This window comes from Mastigoproctus giganteus, chromosome 7 (genome assembly GCF_048544385.1).
Source record: "Mastigoproctus giganteus isolate SK-2022 chromosome 7, ASM4854438v1, whole genome shotgun sequence".
In the NCBI taxonomy this organism is placed as follows: Eukaryota; Metazoa; Arthropoda; class Arachnida; order Uropygi; family Thelyphonidae; genus Mastigoproctus; species Mastigoproctus giganteus.
The window spans coordinates 165,449,935-165,464,920 of NC_143581.1; the positions used below are offsets into that span (position 1 = coordinate 165,449,935).

The 14,986-nt window shown below is 37.0% G+C and overlaps 1 protein-coding gene across 1 annotated transcript in view; it reads left to right on the forward strand.

The window, feature by feature from the left end:
* The window catches only part of LOC150083314 (zwei Ig domain protein zig-8-like), a 151,858-nt gene that overhangs the window by 61,438 nt on the left and 75,434 nt on the right, over positions 1-14,986 (forward strand). The gene's annotated exons all lie outside the window — the stretch shown is intronic.

The window sequence follows — 14,986 nt, forward strand, 5'->3', positions numbered from 1 at the left end:
GAAACACGCAGGGTTCTAACGATGCTGTAACACTCTTACATAATTGGAAGGATTGGGTGGGGGGGGCCAATTGTTGCTGCCAGCTACTGAAGAGTATTCTAGCAATGCATGGAATGGAGGCCACTGATTTCTGGAACCCACCGCTCACATTAATATATATATATATACGTGGTGTAGCAATAAAGTTCCTGGGCTGATGCAATAAAAAGAACATAAAGTCAGGGAGCTCAAAAATGGTATTATTTTTATTCAGAGTCATCGTCACCTGATTGAAAGTGCAATTATTACACCACTCTAAAGTTTATGAGAGTGAAAAAAGAGATAATGTTCGGTTCGGCGGTTATGTTTTTCTTTATGTCCTCAACATCTTGGATCTCTTTCCTTTGAGGGCAGTTTTTACCTTGGGAAAGAGGAAGAAGTCTACTGGTGTTCAGAAATGTCTTCACAACAAGCGTGGAATGGACGGAGACATTGTCGTGCAACAAGAACCAGGTGCCTTTCTATCGAAATTGCTGCCTCACCGTTTCAACTGTAATTAATTGAAATTAATTGAAATCAACTGTAATTAATTCATTGTGAAATAATTGATAAATTAATTAAGACTATTATATCACGTGGTAGATTTAAGTAATTTAATATTGAAATGCTACAATTTGAACAATTGAAACACCTTAATGCTAAACACAAACAGTAAGTTGAAACCAAGCAATTGTAACTCCAACGGTAACCTTTACACCAATAATTAATTAATTATTTAACACAATGAAATTATTAATAGAATTTTGTAAAACTCTCTTGCATTAAACCAATGTTCATCTCACAGGACTGAAGATGGGAAACCGTGAGTTCCAGAAACATAGGCAGAATTCTTTAAGCGTTTGGCATTGAGGTATTTCAATCGTTCAAACTGTAACATTTCAATTAAAAAAAATTACTTAATCCACCACGTGATATAATAGTGTAGTCTCAATTAATTAATTATCTCACAATTTTGTAATTATTCTCATTTCAAGGTGATGACGGATGCCCGTTTTTTTTTTGGGTCATCGCGAACATCCTCACTTCCGTCTTTGATCCGCTTATACCATTAAAACACGCTGGTACGACTTAACGTTTCATCAGCATAAACAGTTTTTAACCTTCCATACGCTCTTGTTGCAGATTCTGATATTTGTTTCAGGATTTTGTCATTGGAAATTGTGAAACGGAACCTTAGCGCAACTAACCAAACTGGTTGTTACTTACAACCTGTTAGACAACTGGATAATCTCTCTACTACCATGTGTCGGAGGAAGTTTTAACTACAACATACCACTTCCGTTTATTTTCAAACTCATCGAACATGACCACAACAGCACCAGTCCTGGAACTTTATTGCGACACCTCATATATATATATATATATACTTCTTTATGAATAAGTTTTATAACGCATTTCATTCAAACTATGTATTGTGCGTAGTTGTTATTCGCTGTTGTTGAGTAACTTAGTCCAGGAGACCTCTATAATTTTCAGTTTATCTCTTTGGAGAACTGAAATTAAAAAAAAAAGTACATTTAGAACTCCTGCTTTTAACATAAAAAGGACGGTAATCGAATATCTAAAGATCTGTTTTATCAGCAGAAAACGATAAAAATATCTATTATCAATTGTCCTCACTATGTTATGCGATAAAATCGCCGATATCGGAAATACGGGCAGTTATTGTAAAAGGATACACGTGCGCTCATAAATTTTATGTCAGTTGTCCAGAAACTTACCAGACAGTAATTCTATCTTTTCTAATTGTTTCATGTTCTTAAGTCATGAACTGTTCCGTGTTTTTAAGAGGATTTCATTTTAACTTTCGAAAAAGAACCAACCATCGTCATATTTTTATTCCTATTTCCAGTTCTCACTATAGAACTGCGTACTCCATAATACAATATGCCAACTACTTCTGCACTTGGAATGTTCCTCTACGAGAACGTATTTCCCATTACTAAGGAAGGGACGGACGTGCTATCGTTTTGCGCTTAAGTCGTCTTAACATTATCGATTAGTTCATACGGTAAGCAGGATTCTTGTGTTTCCTTTCCTTTGTGTCCCGAAATCAAATTTTAAATCGATGGAATCTGTTTGTGTGCCTGTTGAAAGGGTGGACTTCCTGGAAAACAGCAAAGAGGCGCGCCGTGAGCATTACGGCGAATGGCCTCCATTTCTACCTGAAGAACATCCTCTGTGACTTAAGGAATGATTTAGACTCCTATTGACTTCAGAAATATTTCTTTCGTGTACGCTTGCTCCAAGGCGTAGATTCTTAATATGAATGGGCATTTATCAGCTACTGAATGTTACCCTTTCTAACAGTAAAACGAAATAAATTCTCTTTTAAGGTGTGACAAAGAATGCTCTGAACACATTTTAAACTCAGGATTGTTTTTGTACATAAAGGATGGAGCTAATGATGCCGAAGATAAAAGGTTCATCATTCTTGTAATAGCAACCTTTATTCCATCCCTAACGGGGATGGAATAATGCGTTTTATCTCTCTTAATTGCATTGGTTCACGAACTGATTACAGAATAAAAACCTAGAATAAATTTAGGGAAAAGAAATCATGTGATTTCTTTTCCCTAAATTCCTTCTGATTGGGACAACTAGATTTCCCTTCTGATTGGGACAACTAGAATGGAAGCCTTTCGAAACAGATGAGATGAGAATTGGCGCTGCTGGATCTATGGCATCTACTCAAAATATGTTAGTTATTTCAGCTGATAACTACACCATAATTTCGGTGATTTATAGTCACAATAGCTGATGGCCAACAGTCTCCAAAACAACAAAATTAATTATTTCATTTTGATTTCGATAATTACTTTTTTGTTCGGACGAATTACGGAATTACAAACGTAAAATTCTATTAAGCTCCATAAGGACGTAAGTTGAAGTACTACTAGGTGAGAAAGATTTAATAAAGACACAGTTCCACGTGAAGTGTTTTAATTAGTTTATTTGTATTTAAGAACATTTTGTACATTTAGATCCCAAACAGTTCTGATAATTGCTACGTTGTGAATATCAGTGTCGGAACCCGTTTTCGGCCCTGGATTTCTGGGTTTAGAAGTTTTATAACCTGACCGTGGTAGACCTAAATCTAGATGGAGATTTAGATACCGAAATTCTAAACGTCGTAGCCAATTTTATTTTAAACAGTTCCAATAACTATTACGTCTGTTAGGAGTCTAATTATACGGTCAAAAGAATGTTAGAAGGATTTTGAACATTTGATGCTAATTTTGGTTTTGATCAGTCTTGATGTTAAGACAGCTCTAGGTCCTGATGGTATTTTTCCACTTATTCTCAAAACCTGTGCTCCTGAACTTACTCCAGTTCCTTGTCGCCTTTTTTTTTCACTTTCTTAATCTAAAGGTGTTTCTCTTCCACTTAGAAATTTGTTCATATCCAACCAGTTCCTCGAAAGGGTGACAAATTTCTTCCATCCAATCATCGCCCCATTGTTTATTTCTACTCTTTCTAAAGTAATAGAGAAATCAATTAAGCGCAAACTCTTAAACTGTCTAGAAACTTTCCATTCGATTAATGACTGCCAGTATGGATTCCGTCAGTGTTGATACACTGGTGACAATACTGTCTTATGTTACCCATCTATGGACTAATTCAGTGGAAAAGTTTGATGAAACTCAGACATTTACTCTTGAAATTTCTAAAAGTTTTGATCATGTTTGGCTAAAGGTCTTCTGAATAAGCTTTCATGTTATGGATTGATGAATATTTTTTTGTAACTGGATATTCACTTTTCTCTCTGGCCACTCATTGCCGGTGATGATAGATGTCTCTGTCGTCTAACTTTTCTGCTAATGCGGGTGTTCCTCGATATTCAGCTCTTTCTCCCACTCTTTTCCTCTTGTATTAATGACCTTCCTCTACTGACCGAAAATCCTATCCATAGTTTTGCTAATAATAGCATATTGCATTTCACTTTCCAGTTGAAAAATCTTGCCCTGCACACACAGCTTCAACTTCTCACATACCCACTATCAGTTCCATGAATACCGAACTCCAGTGGGACAAAGATAACTTAGTTGATTTTAGTCGAAAAATTCAGTCCTGTCTTATATTTCGCAAAAAGGATTCTTCTACTACTATGCTCATCGTCCATGACACTCTGATTTCTATACAAGATCACATATCTCTATTGCGGATTACCCTGGCTTCTAATCTCTCTTGGCACAAGCACATCACAAATATTGCTTCCTCTGCATCTAACACACTGGGTTTTCTCTTTCACTCTCGGTGTCACTTTTCTTCCAAACAGCTGTTTACTCTGTACAGTCGCAAATCCGCCCTACCATGAAATATTGTTCCGATGTCTGGAGCGGTGCCTCCAAGACCTCTCCTCTCTCAGGCTTCTAGATTCCATTCAAAATAGGTGAATTATGTTAATCAATGACCCATCTCTTACGGAGTCTTTGCTCTCTCTGTCTCATAGCCATTCTGTTTTTGCTGCATGTCTTTTCTACGGATACTTCCATGGGCATTGGTCTTCTGAATTCATGGGCATTGCTATAATTCCCAGTACTTCATCCGAACATCCATTGGACAGTAAATGGAAGTTGGACAGTAAATGGATGTTGCCAACCCGGCAACATCCATTTACTGTCCAACTTCAAACTCTCAGAACCAACTTTTCCTCTTCCTCATTTATTCCTTCAACTTCCACTTTACGGAACAACCTCCTTTCATACATATTTCCTTGAAAATTAGTCTACAGAAGTTCAAGTCTGATGTTAACAAGTATCTTCTTTCATCCTCTCGACCTTAAATCCATGCAAGGTACTAAGTACTATAGGCTCTAATACCTCTCATGCTTGAGAGTCTTCATTAAAAAATTATCCAATTGTCCTTTGCATAGTAATAAACTAATTAAATTATTTCACGTGGAAAGGTGTCTTTATTAAAATTTGTTATTTAAATTTCTATTTTCTGATTTCTCTATAAATTTAGATTTATTATGAACGAAGTACTAGCGATAATTAACTTTATGTTAACTAATTAACTTCAGAATACCTAATCACTCTTTGTTCCTTGAGTTTGAATTAGAAAATAAGCAAAACCAGAAGATGCATTTTTCCTGCGTTTAGTCGAAATATTATCATCGGAAAGAGTTATTCTAACCAGTTTATTTTAATTTAACCAATTCCTCTCGTAGAATAAGATAACGTGCACAAATTTCGAATAAAATCGTTGTTCATACAAACGCGAATTGTTCAAATTGCTCATTGGAAGTGTCCTGGGGAAGTGTTGCAGTTTGTACTCTCTCTCTCTTGAGTAGTTCTATTTTTTTTTTCCCTTCAGGAATGAGTTCCGTCAATAAAAATAAAAAGCAAGTACAACACATAGAGGGGGTTACTGCAGCGTTTGTGTCATTTACCTCTGGCAGTGAATAAAACGCAGGAAACCACTAAATTACTGCAGGAAACGCAAACCTTGCAAGACATTTCAGCATCTGTGTGTGGTTTTATTAAGACTAGAGAAGGAAACATTAAAAGATCGCCAAAGCTATAAAGCCGAAAAACAAAAGAAGAAAACGCTACTTCGCTGGAAACTTTGGCTATTCTTCCAAGAATGGAATTAAGGTTAACTTCTTAGGGTTGGTTCACAGAAGGTTAACTAAAAAAAGACTAATGTTCTTCACGTGGAATTCCACTGGCAGATTAGCGACAATTAAAATGCGACATTCAGTTTGAACTTTAGCTTTCTCTGCGGGCAGACTGCGAGATAAGAACTGGAGCATACGAATCAGAACCCTCCCTACTATGCAGAAATGTGTAAGAAGACAGATGTCAGAAGTGTAATTAAGATCTGATGGCGAAGACGGGAATGTTAAAAACAACGTATTTAAATGGTACTGAGGGTGTAGAAAGCTACTGGGCTGGACAGTGACAGATCGGATGAAGTTGCAGAGAAATACATAAAGTAAGAATGTCTAATAACTAACTATTAGTGTACACAGGAAAACCAATAAAATGCTCTTTGTTACATGCAGATAGCTTGCTGTTTCTTTTGCTCGAAATAAAGGATGAGGATGGAGGATGCTTTACTGTTTAAGGGTGGAACAGAAAACTTAGGACAAAAAGAAGCAGATCGCTTCTGGCATAGAAAACCGTAATCGTGCCTCGAAAATTAGGGAAATACTTAAGGAATAGGTTTAGTATTCGCAGAAGTACGCTTATAAAATTAGAAATAGAATGGAGAGAAAAGTGACTTAAAGTCCGTCATATTTTTTCTTTCTCCATTTTCATTTTGATAATTTAATCTCTTTAACATCTTTTAGTGTGAGTAAGATGAAGAACCTGTCAGAAAGAGTCTAGGCGTAGTCAATTTTTTTTCTCTTAAAATGCTCCTAATTTCCTGAAAAGAAACAAATTTTGACTTAATGTTGGAGGAATTGCTTGATAGTGCTGTTCACTAAGAAACATGTCCATAGATGCTGAAATTAATTGGATTATTCTGTTCTACGAATTGTATTTTGGTTTTGTGGGTAATACTGAGAATGTGTTGGTATAATTGATGGACAGGAGAAAATATTTATTAAGGGAATTTTCAAGGCGTGTATTCAATCGTTCATAAGAAACTTTGTATCCATCTCGAGAATATAGTGATTTCACCACTTGTCACTATTTTGAAGCGAACTGGGTTCGATCTGCGTCATAGATCGGACGAATTCTTTAAAGGCCTTTTCAATCGCGAGTGTAGTTAGCCAATCTCAGACAGAAGGTGGCATTTTCCTGTGTGTTATTCTCTTAAACGTACTTCTGGTTTCCAAAGCAAAAATTAAAAATCACTATTAAAAAAACTAAAAGAGGTTGTTAGCCTATTTTTAAAACAGGAAAAATGGTTTGCGTTAGTGGTGTTGCTTTTCACTAACGTAAGCTTTTTTACATCGATAATACTCCAGTTCGAAACAAGATGGCCACCATGAAACTTATCAACGTTACCAATTTGGAACTTTTGTATTTATGTACAAGTCTGACTAAATGTATATTCGGAAAGGAAGCCTAGGTTCTCTCCTACAATATACAACATAGCTGCGTTGTCGTCTTGAGAGCATCCATCACAATCCGGTTTAAAATGAAGCAATATAATTATGTAATATTTGACAAATTTACATCAGGAGCTTAAGGATTTCGACGTGAGCCCTCTAGCCTTAATTCGACTTTCTCCATGAAAACCCCTTGCTATTCCCCGGGAAGGGTCGTATTATTGTAATACAATAAATATTTATTAATTAATATACAATAAATTTCACTCAGGGATCCCGAGAGGCATTTTCATTTAGATCCGCCATTTTGTTTCAAGAATGGGCCCAATAAAATTATAAGTACCACATATATATTAAGAACTCTTTCCTTTCCATGTGATACAAAGTTTATAGTACACGTGAGGGGATATTCTGACGGAGGATATTTTATTTCGATCCACTATTCTGAAAGAGATTAAAATAGCTACCGCTGTTCACCGTTATGAAAGAAATAGAAATCATTAGTTTTACTTAGAATCTCTCGTTTTTCATTACTAAAGAACCCATAACGACTGCTTGTTATGGGTGTAATGATACTTGTAACCCTTGTTTCATAATACTTGTCCTGATTATCTTCGTTTCCAATATCGTTGCGAAACTACAGTATATGGCCAAAAAACCAGAAACTATTATTCAATATCTAGTAGGGCACATTTTTCCCGAATTACATGCCATACACTTCGTGGCATCGATTCCATTGGTTGTCTGAGGGAGTCTAGATCCAAATTTGGCCATTCTTCTTTCCAGGTAGAGACTGCGAAGCCGAACTTCTCTTTCCAGCATATCTCAAACATTATCAATCGGATTCAGATTTGAAGAATTAGGCGGCCAGGATAAATGTTGGAAATTTTGAGAATGTTTCTCGAACCATTCAGATTTATTTCTTGCACAAGTGGATAGCTGCATTGTCGTCTTGAAAGAATGCATCCTACCCAGGGTAAAAATGAAGCATTGCAAGGTGAAGTTGGTCCGATATGACAGATGGAACTCTCGATTCCATGATACCATCTCCAGGCTCTTGAGTGTTGGATACGAAGCGCTCTTGAGTGTTGGATACGAAGCGCTCTTGATGCCTGGTTTCATGATGTTTACATCAAACTTTCACGTTACCATTGGTTAAAAAATGTACTAGGCCAGACTCGTCTAGCCACATAATCTTTTTCCGCTGTTCCACAGTCCAATCTTGCGGCTGGCGGTACCATGCTAGATTCGTACAGTATTTTTCTGATACCAAAAGACTTATAATCATACCATGTGACAACTTACATTTGCATACCGAACGTATAAATATCCATTGACCCCAGTTTCAAAAGGTTTCTGATATTTGTCCAGTGAATGAATATTCAGAGAATTATTGGCGAACTTCTTTAGAATTATGGGTGCACTTAGATGTCTGTATGTTTAAGTTACATCACATCATAGATTTGAACATTATGAAAAAAAACAAAATTTTGTTAAAAGAGGATTTACTCTAGTACACAGGTGGGCTATAAGACTGGTCCTGCTCTGACATTTGAAATGCGAGTTCCGGAGAAAAATGGAACAGTTCCTGTGGAACAATTCATTCTTATGAATAATTTTTATGCATTAAGAGAAAACAAATAAAAAAAATCGCGAATAACAACTTGATTGCATAATTATTTTAATTCCGAGTTTTCATTTCACACTGTTTCTACCTTTATTAGATCTGTGTAGGTATATATTAGAAAAATAACAGCGAGTCTTCAAATCGATTCTCTCAGTCCCAACAGACTTATACAAGCAGGAATAACGCACACATTTCTTTTACATCTACTGACAATTATTATTAGAATTGATAGGTGAGTTGGGAATTACGCATTCTTTCCTTTCTTCTCGTTTACTAGCGCTTGTTATCAAAATATTTTCATAATACTGTATACTACTTTTTATTACTTAGCGTGTTTAATACACTTCGTTTCCAAATATAAAAAAATATGAATAGCTACATTTGAAAACTGTCCTTTTACCGCTTATGTAAATTTGATTTAAAAGGAGAATACGATAAATAAAAGGGACTTTCAAACTACCTGGCTCTACGACCACCAAGTTTGACCACTCCTGCTCTAGAACAGTGACTGCGGAAGGTGTCCTTTGGCTGGGCTTGCTGGACAGGCACACATTTTCGAAGGGACTAATGTCTGGGGAATTTGGTGGCCAGGGGAGCACATGAAATGCTTGGACGCGACCCTCGAATCATTCCTGCATAATATTTGCCTTGTGACACGGGGTGTTCAAAGGGTGTATTGTTGAAAGAGCCCAGTGCCATCTGGATACACGGTCACCATGTAGAGTAAAACTTAATCTAAAACAATTCCGAGGTAGACCATTGACAGTTATATGTTATCCTATATAGGGCGAATCCCGAACATTAATTAAACTCCACCATGGTATACTGTGATGAAACAGAACTCTGTAAAAGGCCAGGAGTGTGTGTAATATAATGTATGCATGGTGAAGACCTAATGTGTGTGTTGTTAGTTGTTTCTAGCCGCTTTTCCGAAGGGAGATCACCTGGAAAGTCTACCCAGTGCTCTTTTACACCACGAGGAGGTGAGCGACAACTTAGAATGAACCATGGTGGACCTCGGTTGTCACGTACAGAATGCCCAAAACGAGCATGAGATCATTTTCATAAGATTGAATTTTATTAAATTTAAAATTAATAAAATATAATAAAAATAATAATTATAACAAAAATCCCGAATCCATTGAAAAAAATTAGACCAATGGATACCAGCAATCCCATATCCAGAGAGCCCAATCTCGGGCACCAGCAGGGAAAAAAAATATGGTAGAATGGCAGAAGAACACCAACTGCTACAAACAGCAAGGACTCTTCATAAGGCAGTCTGGTCAGGTTATGTACAAAAATGAACAGCAAGACAAAGTCTAAAGATAGACCAGTCCTGTCTTCCCAAAGCTAATCCAGTAACATCTAGAAGCCCAAAAAACGTTTGTGAAATCATGAAGATCTGTCTTAATTCAGTCTAATGGGGATTGCTTTACTTTTAAAAATGAAGAAATACAACTGGAATGGCTGCTACTATTTTTCATTAAATATTTAGCCAGTCTTGGTTGATTTGTTGGAGTCTGTAGAGTACGTCTTGGGTTGAACATATTTGTTGCAAAATCTTGTAGGAGTTGAAAAATCTGGTAGTTTGCAAGAAGAGATACTTCGTTACCAGGAACAATGTTTGCAATCGAGGAGCTTGACGAAGCTTTTTAATCACCGTATAAGTTGCAGTTGTATTAGACGTTTTCAGTGTTCTTTATCTCTCTAAAACTGTATGCAATTCAAGCCTGCATTTGTAAATACGTTTATAATCGATAAATAAGCATTAATAATAGATCGATGCATTTTAATTTTGTATCATATCCTCCCTGCCTTCTAGCTGTGTAGAGGTTAAACTTACGGTTAAATAAACTAATAATAATAACTGTCAACCCATGGAATGCTTGCTGATATACTGTATGTGCCAAAATAATCACTAACGAGAAATTATAAAACCGCCATCCTTTAATCAGGTTTACGGAACAGCATGTTGCGCAGCTGAATGCTATAACGTAATCATTAAAATCATAATCCATAATGGATGAAATGGTATCCTTCGTCAATCTAGTGATAGGAGGTACCATGATTAAGAAAGATCGATAACCAGAAATCAATGTATTTGTATTCTGCGACCTTGGAGACCAAATTGTCCATAGAAGGCAAAGAATGTATTCGGGGGTTACAATCACTGTCCTTCCACACAATATGGTAAAATCCAGGGTTCGAATTCCGTATCGATAGTAGGTACAGGTACTTTTATCGGCATTTTTCACAAAATGGCCAAGTTAATCTGTTTTGGCGAGGGCTCTTTAGTTTAATCACCAGGAAAATCGAGCTTTTCGTCTGACAGTACTTGCTTACAGACGGAATAAACTGACGCTTCATAGTTAGGCATCTTGGCGCTTAACACACACACACACCACTGCCGAAGAATGTTATTTTATAACATTTACCATAGTAGCGCATTAACTGGAACGTAGTAGGTAGCAACTGGCAACTAGCCCAACTGATACACGACGCTTTCGTGCATCAGTTGGACTGATTTGTTTCGGATAAGACCTGAAGCAGGTGAGACCATCTAGCCTCCCTATATCATGTTTGTAAATTGCATTTATTCCGTTCGGGTTACCGATTTTGCTGGATGGAAAACCGAGTTGTGGATTCGTGAGTCTGTACAAAGACCAACTCATGTGCTTAAGTGCCACTCTTCGGATTGCTTGAATGATTGCCTCCCTCAACAAAGTGGATTAATGATACTCCATGTATGGGGTAATGATGCATCATGAAAAAAAGTAAGCGTCAACGATAAAGGACTCGTTAAATGTTTGTCATATTTTAACTTAGAGATTAGAATGGGGTTTCATCTAGTAAGTATTATGGATTTTCTAAACACTATATACATTCACCCACAATACCGTCAATGATCTACCCAACAGAAGCTTAAATATGAACAATGTTTATTTATAAATATTGACATCTACGATGGCCAAATCCAAAGCCGATTTTACTTCCTCATCTACCAAGGATGTACGTTAATGACACACACACCAATTAAAAGTAAATTAAACTCCCAACATCGTGTCACTCTAAATTACGAAATTCATAAATAAAACTCTTGAGTTTTCTCGAAGAATCGTTTAATTTTGTGTAGTTAATAAAGAGTTTCTTCATGATGCAGTGGATTACAGTTCCATCATTTGCTTTTATTCCTTCTTTTATTTTCTATTGGAAATGCAGTCCAACATATTCAACCAAATCCTCTTGTAATGAGGCGGATAATATCTGAGCAAGAAAGCAAATAATGAGTCTAAAAATAACCCTACAGTTTCCCCACACGTACTAACTTTTCATAAAATCTATATTTATTTATCCACATTCACTAGGTACTGGTTTTATTCATAAATTACAGTTGTTGAATAAAATAACGGATGTTTTGTTAGTCAGAAGAAAGAATACAGCGAAACAGTTTAAATGGAAAACTGAAATCGCAAAATTACAGATTTTTTGTGGTTTGTCTTGTACGATTCAGCTCACATAAGCCTTGAAATGTGAAAGAGAAGTTTTGCTCTTTAAAATTAATATGAAGAATTTTAATTCTCAATAAAATTAGTACAGATTTACTGTTAACACTGTATTCTTCTCTCCCGAGTTTTTAAAACCAAAATAAAATAAAGGCAAATCATGCCTACAGGTGCTTTGTAATGAGGGGTGGTTAATTCTTACAATGGATCAAGACTGTCTACCCTTTTCGAAATATCCCAAAGAGGAACCCTCCCATTCAACTACGCTGCTCAATAAAATTAACAGAACACGTAGAAAACGTCGTGTAACTCGTGCAGCCTGCGATGAAGCGGGACAAATTTTGGTATGGTGGTGTACCATAAAATAAATATCGACGAAATGAGGAGACAGCGAGAAACTTCGGACAGGCAAAAAGGGACATTAGTCAATACAAGATGCTCGAAAATATTGTAACATGATATCAGTACGGCGTATGATCCCCTCTAACGGCTAAGCAGGCCTAACAGCGGTGAACCATGCTCGATATAAGGATGTCTATAATATTATGTGGCAGCAAATCCCATTCTTCCACAGGCGCAGACCTTATGTCACCAAGTGACCGAGAAGTTGGCTGTTGGAGTGCAATTCAACCCCCGAGGGCATTCCACATATGTTCAATCGGATTTAAGTCTGTCGATCGTGCTGGCCACGGCAGTCGTTGGATATCTTCAGTCTTAAGATATTTCTCCACCAGTTGAGTTCTATGTGCAGTGGCGTTGTTGTGCATGAAAAGAATATCTGGGCCAACTACACCACTAAAAGTCGCACATAGGGTTCAAGGATCAGTTCTCGGTACCTCTGCACAGTTACGGCACCTCTATCAAAAATATGAAGAGGGCTGCGGCCGTTGATCATTATTCAACACCGCCTACACTGTAAGTGGCCCTTTCTCTGACATTTGTTTTTGGGCTAAAACGGGACTCGTCAGAGAACAGAAATGTACTCCATTTGTCAGGGATCCAAGTCATATGTTCATGGCACCAGTTTCGACGAGCTCTGCGGTGGTTTGTGATTAATAGGATACAAATGACTGGCTTCCTTGCGTGGATGGAGTCCACTTGAATTGAGCCTTCTTAACACAGTCCAGTTGGAAATGTTTTTACCCGTGGCCGCAGAAGCCTTAAGAGACAGTTGATGACAGGACATCGTATGGTTCCATCCTACTGTTGGGACCCGATAGCGGTCTGTTTTGGTTGATTAGCTCTCGGGCAATATTACTCAGTTCTTGTAATGGTTCCTGGTCCTGAAACTGCTTTTATAGTGCTGAGACTACACTCTGTGACACATTAAGCCATCGTGCCACCTCCGTCTGCCGGTTGAAGTCGTCCAGCTACCCCCCCCCCCCCCATCTAAGAGAATCTAATCTAAACGGCGATGACTTACCATCCTAAGTAGTGGAAATATGGATATCTCACTAAGCAAGCCAAAAAACGGGAATGCGGTCGCAACCCGTGTTTTTATAGGCATGAATAATTTGCATAATGTGCAGCTCTGTCTGGTGGTAGATCGATTTCTGTCGGATACTCTTAATTTGCATGCCAGGATGCCTATTATATCAAATATTCGCTTTCGACCACACTATTCGCAACAAACTATTCGCGAAAAACATTTTGTTCTGTTAATTTTGTCGAGCAGTGTATATTATGGGGCTTTAACACATCTGGTTTAACATCTAAATTAGCGCAGTTTCCTTGATGCTAAGGCGCTTACACGTTGGTTGACTGCAACAGTACAGTACCTGTTAAAATGCCTACTGCGCATGTCCAATTCAGGCTTCATGTTTCTTTTTCTTTCCAAAGCTAATTCTCAGTAAGTAATCCATCATGAGCTATCGATTTCGATTTTTCCTCTTTTTTTGGTGTGTGGGTTTAAAATCAGTAAGAAAATAATTAATTGCATTTGTAAAGAAAGTGATGTTTCAGCTAAAAACAAAACGTAAGTGGTTACTATCATAAAAATAATTTTAAAAATGTCAGTGTAGTAGAGCATATTTTCTTCGGTATATTAATCGCCCTCCACCTAATTATTTTTTCTCATTTCACTTCCTGTTAACTACAAGTTAAGGAATGATTACAATAAGGTTAAAGTGGGATAATCTCTTCTTGTTTCTCTTCTTCAAACTGTTGTTTTAAATGTATTGGTTTAAAACTATTCTCGCATGAAAGTTTTCTAAGCCATTAGTCTTTAGCAGAACCTCTGGGGCGATTCGAAATAAGAAAAAAAATGTATAACAACAGATCTACATTAAAATCCATAGATTCTCTTACTGTCCAGCTATATCTGAAATCATTGCACTTATCCTATAATAAATCCACAATAGATTTGTAAAACCCACCGTATAAACTTTCCTAGTGTTCAAATGAATGATAGTCGATGGTTTTTCGTTCCTGTACATGCCCTTTCAATTCTAATTACATACAGAGGGGCCTGTTGCAAAGTTACCAAAAGATAAATTAACCGGACAAATCCATCCAAACAGACACAGTATACTGACGCCTCATGGTCTTAGTTGCTTCGACGCTTAACATACACCACCACCGGACACTCCCCAATCGGGAATTGATAGCCTAATTAACATCAGAGAGTTTCAAAACTCAGTCTTGTCTTTTTCCTCCTACAGAAAGAATAAAGAATCGTATTCAACATGTTCGTTCTTTCGATAATATCCAGATCGCTAAACAAGATTTTTCTATTTGGAATAATCTTAACTTTTCATTGAAAATGTATCACATCTGTAGTTTCATTAACATCCAAAAAGGTTATTTTCT